The sequence below is a fragment of the Rhinoderma darwinii genome, chromosome 1, assembly GCF_050947455.1.
Source record: "Rhinoderma darwinii isolate aRhiDar2 chromosome 1, aRhiDar2.hap1, whole genome shotgun sequence".
Classification (NCBI taxonomy): Eukaryota; Metazoa; Chordata; class Amphibia; order Anura; family Rhinodermatidae; genus Rhinoderma; species Rhinoderma darwinii.
This window is the reverse complement of record NC_134687.1, coordinates 397,672,516-397,684,175: the sequence shown is the minus strand read 5'-3', so window position 1 is coordinate 397,684,175 and position 11,660 is coordinate 397,672,516.

Here is an 11,660-nt window from a genome sequence, read left to right as displayed (position 1 = left end):
TGAGTTGCACGTCTACCAGGTGTAGGAGTTCCTCACATAGTTCAGCTCGAGTTCGGTGTTTGGGAGTAGACACCAGGCTTTAGATCATTAGGTACAGTCCATGTCGATCCTTTTGGGAGCGAGCTTTTCATGTTTTTTGCAAGCTTTCAAACTTTTGTTGGTTCCAGCATTTTCCCTGGGTGTATGGGGAGCAATGGATGGGAGGGAGGTGACGTCCTGTACTTGTGCCCAGTCTGTTATAGTTAGTTTAGTAAGGTCCATAAGTGAGAGCACATCCTGGAGATCTTCACAATTGTGGATAGTGAAGCATTTGCACTGGGTTTGAAAGGAAATTCCAAAGGGAAATAGCCATCTTTATGGGACGTTGCGATTGCGCAATATATCTGTAAATGGCCTCAGGACCCTTCTTTTGTTGAGAGTGACTATGGATAAGTCTTGGAAGAAGGAAAGTTTACATCCCTCGAATAAAAGAGAGTCTCTTTCCCTAGAAATCCACAGTATATTGCCTCGTACCCTGGACTTAAAGAGTATGCATATAACGTCTCTGGGCGGTTCAAAAGGTTTAGTTTTCGACTTGAGCGCTCTGTGAGCTCTCTCCAAGGAGATCTCGTCTCTGTAGTAATCGCCCAGGATAGAAATAAAAACTTGTTTGACTGTACAAAGAAGTGATTCAGGGGGGGCCGATTCCATGAGGCTCTTTATCCTGATGTTGCTGCGTCTGCCTCTAGCCAGTCTGCCATGTTGTTTAGCTGAGATTGGCAGGCATTAAAGGAGGTTGTGGCGGCTTCTGTATAAGTAAAGACTTGTGCCTGGGTGGCTTCCAAGTTCTAAATTCGAGCCCCAATCTGTTTCGTATCTTGTTTGATATCATGTACGTTTCGAATGATGGGGTCAAGAGCTTTTGTCAGGGCACAGTTAATAAATGATCTGGATATCGGAAGATCTTTTGTAATTAAGATCTCTTCAGTATCACTGTCTTCCTCCAGAGTCCGTCCTGGGTAGATCCTAGAGGCCATCTTATCAGGTATATATAGAGGTTAATCTGTTGCTTGCGATGTAGAATTAGGTGTGTATGAAGTTGTCTAGATTGCCAGTTCTAGTGTTACCAGATGAGTCCCTGGACGTGCTCGGTCTGATCTTGACCATGTTATCGGGCTACTTCTAAGTATAGGTGGCTGCTCCAAATAAGTACAAAGGTCTCACATATTTAAAACATAGTAGCCCAATTACGAGTCTTGTGAAAAGTACACCATTTAGAAAGCCGTTGGTTTTCCAGAAAAATGAGGGCATGGCCCTTTAAATGGTTTAGGCAGGAATGCGTTGTTGAAGGTTCCAAATCTGGATCGATTTGCAACAGGGCAAATCCAGTAAATATTGAAGCTAAGCTTCTGAATGTAAGTAAAGCTGAGGTAATGGCGTCACTAGGTCACGTGGTTTGCACCTTATCAAGGTGGCGAATTGGTTTTTGCCCAGCGTATCCAAAGGAGTACCCTACTCCTATGTGTGGCGTACTCACTGTCATAGAGGGGATTATGCAGAGCACCAAAATGTATTAAAAATTGTAAGAAAAAATGATATACCCATTATGTCTGAAATAATGCCCATTATTTTCTCCTTTTACATTTTTTTTGGTCAGCATGTTCACTACACCACTAGATGAATACCTTTAGGGGTTTGTTTTTTAAATTGGGGTAATTTCTGGGTGTTTTTTTTTGTTCAGGCAGCTCAATGCCTCTGAATGCATTTCATGGGGCCTGGAACTTATTAAATTGTGCCTTGGCAGCCAAAGGGTGCTCCCTCGATTTCAGGCCCAGTTGTTTGTCAAGTAAGCAGATTATGGCCAATAGGGGTACACCCAAGAATAAGCACAATCAAATTTAAGGTACATTTTCTATTCTATGTACAAAAACCGTCATGAAAGTGACATATTTGAGAAAAAAAAAATATATAAATTTTTTACGCTTGTTTTGCATTAATGATGGGGCTAAATACATACTACATTCCTTATTGAATACCTTAAGGGATGTCGTTTTCAAAACGGGATCACTTGTTGGGGGTCATGTCCATCTGACAGCTCAATGCCTCTACAAGTGTGGAATGGGGCTTAGAATTCATTCATTTGTGTCCTAAAAGCCAAAGGGTGCTTCCTTCCTTTTTGACCCAGCCACATGTCTAGTAAGCAGATTGAGGCCACAATGAGGATATTTATGAACACAGGAGAAACAGGTTGAAACATTTTATAGGGTGTGTTTCATCATTTTCATGTGCACTGTGTAAAAAAAAACCTTGTCTTAAACCCCTTCCCGTCGTAAACAACTTTCAGATTTTGATTTGAGTTTTTTCCTCCCTACCTTCCAAAAGCCATAACGTCTTTATTTTTCCGTCGATATAGTACTATGAGGGCTTGATTTTTGCGGGACGAGTTGTAGTTTTTAGTAGCACCATTTATTTTGCCATATAATTTTCAAGGAAACGGGAAAAAAATTATTTGTGGGGTAGAAAATGAAAAAAACCAGCGATGGTTTTATGTGCGCCGTTTTTACGGAATTCACTGTGCAATTAAAACAACATGTTAACTTTATTCTGTGGGTCAATACAATTACGGTGATACCAAATATATATCGTTTTTTCTATATTTTACTACTTTTACAAGTAAAAACCTAAGTGTAAAAAAGAGAATTTATTTTATGTCGCCAAATTCCGAGAGCCATAACTTTTTTATTTTACCGTCGATTAAGTGGTATGAGGGCTTATTTTTTGCGGGATAAACTGTCGTTTTTAATAATACAATTTTGGTGTACATGCGACGGTTTGATCACTTTTTATTTAATTTTTTTGGGGGACAAGGTGACCAAAAAATAGAGATTCTGGCATTTACAATTTTTTATTTTTAAGGCGTTCACCGTGCGGGTTAAATAATGATATATTGTAACAGTTCAGACTTTTACGGACACGGAGATACCAATTATGTTTATTTATTTATTTTTTTATTATGCTCTAGGGGGAAAATGGGAAAAGGGGGGTTTTTTGAACTTTTAATATTTTTTATTATTTTTTTACTTTTTTTATTAGTCCCCCTAGGGGACTTCAACCAGCTATCGTTAGATCGCTTGCACGATATACTGCAATCTTAATGTATTGCAGTATATTGTGATTCTGACAGGCATCTATTAAGCCAGAGGCGTAGCTAGGTTCTCCAGCACCCGGGGCAAAGATTCAGTTTGGCGCCCCCCCCCAACCTCTTTCCGGACATCTCCTTCCCCCTCGCCGTGTTTGTTTTCTCTACCAATCGACGTGTAATTTCTTTTTATGTAACGCGAGCATAAAATTATTTGTACATTTCACAAGCAATATGGTTCTATACACAACACAAGAACCAAGCTCACTACATATATACAACACCAGCACAAATACAGCTCAATGTAGTGCAACCCCTGCTGTATAGGTGTGTACGGGGTAAAACTACAGCTCCCAGCATGGCCCGAACAATGATAAGGATATGCTGGGAGATGCCGATTCATAAAAAAAAAAATCCTATCATAATCATACCACCCATCATCTCACTGCAGATCATACAGTGACTACATTACTGATTAGAGGCAGAATGAACATTTACATTAAGTGACTCACCGGTGACGTTTCAGATTCTAGTTCTTTTTCTCCATTTGGTCCAGACCTCTATGATGACTTCTCCCGGTCCATTTCTGCAGTTTGCCGCTTAGATGTCTTCAGCTTCTCACTTTTCCAACATTTCTGCACCTATAAATAAATATAAAGTTATCATTATACCACACACTATAAATATAATAGTGCCATACACTGCACCTCTAATTATAATAGCACCATACACCGTGTCCCACACACACACTGTGCCCCCTGTAGATAGTGCCTGCCATAGAGCCCCCTGTAGATAGTGCCTGCCATAGAGCCCCTGTAGGTAGTGCCCCATATAGACCACCACTGTATATAGTGTCCCACAAATAACTCCCCCTATAGTGCTCTACAGATAGCCCACCCCTGTATATAGCCCCCTGTAGATATAGCCCACCCCTGTATATAGAGCTCTACAGATAGCCCAACCATGTATGTAGCCCCCCTGTAGATATAGCCCACCCCTGTATATAGTGTTTCACAGATAGCCCACCACTGTATATAGCCCCCCCTTGTACATATAGTCCACCCCTGTATATAGTGCTCCACTAGATAGTCCACCCCTGTATATAGTGCTCCACAGATAGCCCACCCCTGTATATACTATATACAAGGGTGGGCTATCTGTGGAGCACTATATACAGGGGTGGACTATATGTACAAGGGGGCTATATACAGGGGTGGGCTTTCTGTGGAGCACTATAGGGGGGAGCTATTTGTGGGATACTATATACAGGGGTGGGCTATATCTACAGGGGGACTATATACAGGGGTGGGCTATATCTACAGGGGGACTATATCTACAGGGGGACCATATCTAAAGGGCTGGGCTATACACAGGGGGGCTATATCTACAGGGGTGGGCTATACTCAGGGGGGCTATACTCAGGGGGGCTATATCTACAGGGGTGGGCTATACATAGGGGGGCTATATACAGGGGTGGGCTATATACAGGGGGAATATATCTACAGGGGGCTATATCTACAGGGCTGGGCTATATACAGGGCGACTATATCTACAGGGGGGGCTATATACTGGGGTGGGCTATCTATGGAGCACCATATACAGGGGTGGGCTATATCTACAGGGGGCTATATACTATATAGCCCACCCCTGTATATGGTGCTCTATAGACAGCCCACTCCAGTATACAGCCCCCCCGTAGATATATAGTCCCCCTGTATATAGCCCCCCTGTAGATATAGTCCCCCTGTAGATATAGTCCCCCTGTATATAGCCCAGCAGATATAGTCCCCCTGTATATAGCCCAGCCCTGTAGATATAGTCCCCCTGTATATAGCCCCCTGTAGATATAGTCCCCCTGTATATAGCCCCCTATAGATATAGACCCCCTGTATATAGCCCAGCAGATATAGTCCCCCTGTATATAGCCCACCCCTGTAGATAGTCCCCCTGTATATAGCCCCCTGTAGATATAGTCCCCCTGTATATAGCCCCCCTGTAGATATAGTCCCCCTGTAGATATAGTCCCCCTGTATATAGTCCCCCTGTATATAGCCCAGCAGATATAGTCCCCCTGTATATAGCCCAGCCCTGTAGATATAGTCCCCCTGTATATAGCCCCCCTGTAGATATAGTCCCCCTGTTTATAGCCCCCTGTAGATATAGTCCCCCTGTATATAGCCCAGCAGATATAGTCCCCCTGTATATAGCCCACCCCTGTAGATAGTCCCCCTGTATATAGCCCCCTGTAGATATAGTCCCCCTGTATATAGCCCCCCTGTAGATATAGTCCCCCTGTATATAGTCCCCCTGTAGATATAGTCCCCCTGTATATAGCCCCCTGTAGATATAGTCCCCCTGTATATAGCCCAGCCCTGTAGATATAGCCCAGCCCTGTATATAGCCCACCCCTGTAGATACTCCCCCTGTATATAGCCCCCCTGTAGATATAGTCCCCCTGTATATAGCCCCCCTGTAGATATAGTCCCCCTGTAGATATAGTCCCCCTGTATATAGTCCCCCTGTATATAGCCCAGCAGATATAGTCCCCCTGTATATAGCCCAGCCCTGTAGATATAGTCCCCCTGTATATAGCCCCCCTGTAGATATAGTCCCCCTGTTTATAGCCTCCCTGTAGATATAGTCCCCCTGTATATAGCCCAGCAGATATAGTCCCCCTGTATATAGCCCACCCCTGTAGATAGTCCCCCTGTATATAGCCCCCTGTAGATATAGTCCCCCTGTATATAGCCCCCCTGTAGATATAGTCCCCCTGTATATAGTCCCCCTGTAGATATAGTCCCCCTGTATATAGCCCCCTGTAGATATAGTCCCCCTGTATATAGCCCCCTGTAGATATAGTCCCCCTGTATATAGCCCCCCTGTAGATATAGTCCCCCTGTATATAGCCCCCTGTAGATATAGTCCCCCTGTATATAGCCCAGCCCTGTAGATATAGCCCAGCCCTGTATATAGCCCACCCCTGTAGATACTCCCCCTGTATATAGCCCCCCTGTAGATATAGTCCCCCTGTATATAGCCCCCTGTAGATATAGTCCCCCTGTATATAGCCCAGCCCTGTAGATATAGCCCAGCCCTGTATATAGCCCACCCCTGTAGATACTCCCCCTGTATATAGCCCCCCTGTAGATATAGTCCCCCTGTATATAGCCCCCCTGTAGATATAGTCCCCCTGTAGATATAGTCCCCCTGTATATAGTCCCCCTGTATATAGCCCAGCAGATATAGTCCCCCTGTATATAGCCCAGCCCTGTAGATATAGTCCCCCTGTATATAGCCCCCCTGTAGATATAGTCCCCCTGTTTATAGCCTCCCTGTAGATATAGTCCCCCTGTATATAGCCCAGCAGATATAGTCCCCCTGTATATAGCCCACCCCTGTAGATAGTCCCCCTGTATATAGCCCCCTGTAGATATAGTCCCCCTGTATATAGCCCCCCTGTAGATATAGTCCCCCTGTATATAGTCCCCCTGTAGATATAGTCCCCCTGTATATAGCCCCCTGTAGATATAGTCCCCCTGTATATAGCCCCCTGTAGATATAGTCCCCCTGTATATAGCCCCCCTGTAGATATAGTCCCCCTGTATATAGCCCCCTGTAGATATAGTCCCCCTGTATATAGCCCAGCCCTGTAGATATAGCCCAGCCCTGTATATAGCCCACCCCTGTAGATACTCCCCCTGTATATAGCCCCCCTGTAGATATAGTCCCCCTGTATATAGCCCCCCTGTAGATATAGTCCCCCTGTAGATATAGTCCCCCTGTATATAGTCCCCCTGTATATAGCCCAGCAGATATAGTCCCCCTGTATATAGCCCAGCCCTGTAGATATAGTCCCCCTGTATATAGCCCCCCTGTAGATATAGTCCCCCTGTTTATAGCCCCCCTGTAGATATAGTCTCCCTGTATATAGCCCAGCAGATATAGTCCCCCTGTATATAGCCCACCCCTGTAGATAGTCCCCCTGTATATAGCCCCCTGTAGATATAGTCCCCCTGTATATAGCCCCCCTGTAGATATAGTCCCCCTGTATATAGTCCCCCTGTAGATATAGTCCCCCTGTATATAGCCCCCTGTAGATATAGTCCCCCTGTATATAGCCCAGCCCTGTAGATATAGCCCAGCCCTGTATATAGCCCACCCCTGTAGATACTCCCCCTGTATATAGCCCCCCTGTAGATATAGTCCCCCTGTATATAGCCCCCCTGTAGATATAGTCCCCCTGTAGATATAGTCCCCCTGTATATAGTCCCCCTGTATATAGCCCAGCAGATATAGTCCCCCTGTATATAGCCCCCTGTAGATATAGTCCCCCTGTTTATAGCCCCCCTGTAGATATAGTCCCCCTGTATATAGCCCAGCAGATATAGTCCCCCTGTATATAGCCCACCCCTGTAGATAGTCCCCCTGTATATAGCCCCCTGTCGATATTGTCCCCCTGTATATAGCCCCCCTGTAGATATAGTCCCCCTGTATATAGTCCCCCTGTAGATATAGTCCCCCTGTATATAGCCCCCTGTAGATATAGTCCCCCTGTATATAGCCCAGCCCTGTAGATATAGTCCCCCTGTATATAGCCCAGCCCTGTAGATATAGTCCCCCTGTATATAGTCCCCCTGTATATAGCCCAGCCCTGTAGATAGTCCCTCTGTATATAGCTCCCCTGTAGATATAGTCCCCCTGTAGATATAGTCCCGCTGTATATAGCCCCCCTGTAGATATAGTCCCCCTGTATATAGCACCCCTGTAGATATAGTCCCCCTGTATATAGCCCCCCTGTAGATATAGTCCCCCTATATATAGCCCAGCAGATATAGTCCCCCTGTATATAGCCCAGCCCTGTAGATATAGTCCCCCTGTAGATAGACACAGCCGTAGATAAAGTCCCCCCGCAGATACAGCCACACTTCTATTACAATTTTAAAAAAATATAATAATTCAAACTCACCTTATTCCCGGCAGCCATGGAGACCTGCTCTCTTCTGCGCAGGTCTCCAGGGGGTTGAACGCGGTGTCTATGAAAGGCGCTGATTGGCTGGGCAGGATGACTTTCCCTGCCAGTTAGTTAGCGCCTTTCATCGATGGAAGCGTCACTGGTACAAAAGGTACCAGTCGCTTCATTCGTGGAAAGGCGCTGAAACCCGGTCATTCATTGCTTCTAAATGTACCTGTGTCCTTGCAACACAGGTACAATTATAGTGCAGGAGGAGGGGGCGCTGGCGCCCTCCTCTGAACTGCGCCCGGGGCAAGTGCCCCGCCTGCCCCCCCCTAGCTACGCCCCTGATTAAGCCCTGCCGGAGGGCGATTGCGTTGCGGGGGGCGCAATGAGCTCTTTCTAACGGTTTAAATGCTGCAGTCGCTGTTGACCGCAGCAATTAATGAGTTAAACGAGCGGGATCGCGCATTACTCTGAATTGTCGGCTGTAACATACAGCCGACACCGGCATCGTATGGAGCTGGTTCACTCCGTGAGCCCCTACCCGGCTATGACGTAACTGTATGTCATATGTCGGGAAGGGGTTAAAATAACACATTTGTGTAAAAAAATGTAAATTTGTATTTTTTTCTTTTACCAAAAAAACATGGGGTCAATATACCCCTCGATGAATACCTTAAGGGGTCTAGTTTTCAAAATGGGGTCATTTATGGGGGTTTTCTATCGTATTGGCACCTCAATGCCTCTTCAAGTTTACAATGGGGCCTGAAAAATTTTCAAGCAAAATTTCTGTCTTGAAAGCCACTGGGTGCTCCCTTCCTTTTGGGTCCCACCGTGTGTCCAGACATAAGATTAGGGACGCAATGGGGATATTTATGAACACAGGAGAAACAGGGTGATACATTTTAGGGTGTGTTTCTTCATTTTTATGTGCGCAGTGCAAAAAAATTGTCTCCAAGTTAACAGTTAAAAATGTAAATGTTTAATTTTTCTTCTGCTTATAATTCCTGTAAAACCTGTGGGATAAAAATACTCGCTATACCCCTAAATGAATACCTTAAGGGAATACCTTAAGGGGTCTAGTTTTCTAAATGGGGTAATTTATGGTGGATTCCTATCGTTCTGGCAGATCAATACATCTCCAAATATGCAGTGGGGCCAAAAACATTTTTAAGCAAAACGTGCCCTGAAAGTCACCGAGTGCTCCCTTTATTTTGGGACCTGCCACGTGTCCAGGTCCACAATGGGCGTATTTTTAAACACAGGAGAAACAGGGTGATGGATTTTGGGGTGTGTTTCCACATTCTGATGTCAAAGAAATCTGTCTTTAACCCGTTAGTGACCGGCCCATAGTCTTTTTACGTCGGTCACTAACGGGCCTTATTCCGATGCCATAGACTTTTTACGTTGCGGCATCGGAATAAGTAAACAGAGCAGGGAGCTGTCAAATCTCTCTGCTCTCAGCTGGTAGAGGCAGCTGAGGGCTGGGAGCGTCCCTGCTCTGCCGGGTGAGATCGATATTGGTATCGATCTCACCCGTTTAACCCCTCAGATGCGGTGCTCAATAGCGAGCACCGCATCTGAGTGGTTTTGGAGAGAGGGAGGGAGCTCCCTCTCTCCCCCACCGACACCCGGCGATAAGATCGCCGAGTGTCTGTGTTTGCGATGGCAGCCGGGGGCCTAATAAAGGCCCCCAGGTCTGCCTGGAGCGACTGCCTGCTAGATCATGCCGCAGGCATGACCTAGCAGATTCCTGTCCGTTTTAAACGGACAGGCAGTAATACACTGCAATACAAAAGTATTGCAGTGTATTATAATAGCAATCGGAGGATCGCATAGTGAAGTCCCCTAGTGGGACTAGTAAAAAAGTAAAAAAAAAAGTTTAATAAAGTTAATAAAAAAAAAAACATTTGAAAAAAAAATAAAAAACCCACTTTTTCCCCTTAGAAACTGCTTTACTATTAAAAAACCAAAATAAAGTTAAAAAGTTACACATATTTGGTATTGCCGCGTCCATAACAACCCCGACTATAAAGCTATTACATTACTTAACCCGCACGGTGAACGCCGTAAAAAATTAAATAAAAAACGACGGAAAAATTGCTGTTTTCTGTGAATCCTGACTTTAAACAAAATGTGATTAAAAAGTGATCAAAAAGTCGCATTTACTCCAAAATGGTACCAATAAAAACTACAAGTCTTCCCGCAAAAAAAAAAGCCCTCATACAACTGCATCGGCGAAAAAATAAAAACGTTACGGCTCTTCAAATATGGAGACACAAAAACAAATAATTTTGAAAAAAAAGCGTTTTTACTGTGTAAAAGTAGTAAAACATACAAAAACGATACAAATTTGGTATTGTTGCAATCGTAACAACCCGCTGAATAAACGTATTGTGTTATTTATACCACACGGTAAACGGCGTAGATTTAGGACGCAAAAAAAGAGTGGCAAAATTTCCGATTTTTTTCTATCCCCCCCCCCAAAAAAAGTTAGTAAAAGTTAATTAATAAATAATATGTATCTCAAAATGGTGCTATTAAAAAATACAACTTGTCCCGCAAAAAACTAGACCTTATACAGCTATGTCGACGCAAGAATAAAAGAGGTATAGCTCTTGGAATGCGACGATGGAAAAACGTAAAAAATAGCCTGGTCATTAAGGTCTAAAATAGGCTGGTCATTAAGGGGTTAAATGACACATATGTGGAAAAAGTGTAACTTTATTTTTTCTCTTGCTTTGCATGAATTCATACAAAAAAAATATGTGGTGTCAAAATATTTACAACACCCCTTAATAAATAATTGTAGTTTTCAAAATGGGGTTATTTGTGGGGGTTTCCACCATTCTGACTCCTATGAGCCTCTGAAAACTTGGCTTGGTGCAGGAAAACAAAATGTACTTCAACATTTATAAAATTATTATTACATTTGTAAGTCTCCTAAACTGCTCAAAAATTTATTTTTTTTTTTCAAAAGTGCTGCCAAAATAGAGTAAAGAGATGGAAATATATATTTAATAGCAAAAATCTGTACTGCATGTATGTACATATGTGACCGGCCCCGCTGTAGTCTATGTAACCGCTGTACTACTGCTACAGAAATGACATGGAGTACAGCAGGGTCGGTCACTTGACGAAGAATTGTGTCGTCATGAAGGAAGACTGTGCAGCTAGACTTCTGTTCCCCCTCCAGCGCTATAAAAATCTATTAAAATCTCATAATCAGCACGACGGGGGACCAGAATGTATATTAGCGAGTGTACTCACATACTGCAATGAGTACACTGCTGATACTTTTCGGTCCCCACATAACCCTTTTAAAGGACGGGTGTCGCGGAAAAAAATATTTTTAGATCAATTTGCTTTTAGTGTTTTATTAAAATAAATTTTATTTATTTGTGTGTTTGTGTTTTACTTTTTTTTTTCTAACTTTTACTTCACTATGGGGGCTGCCATTTTTTTTTTCATCTCTGTATGTGTCGATTAACGACACATACAGAGATGGAATACGGCACATACATCCCCATAGAGAATGCGAACGGGAGCCGTTCCATTCACTATGGTGTTGGCCGTCTGTGTGGACAT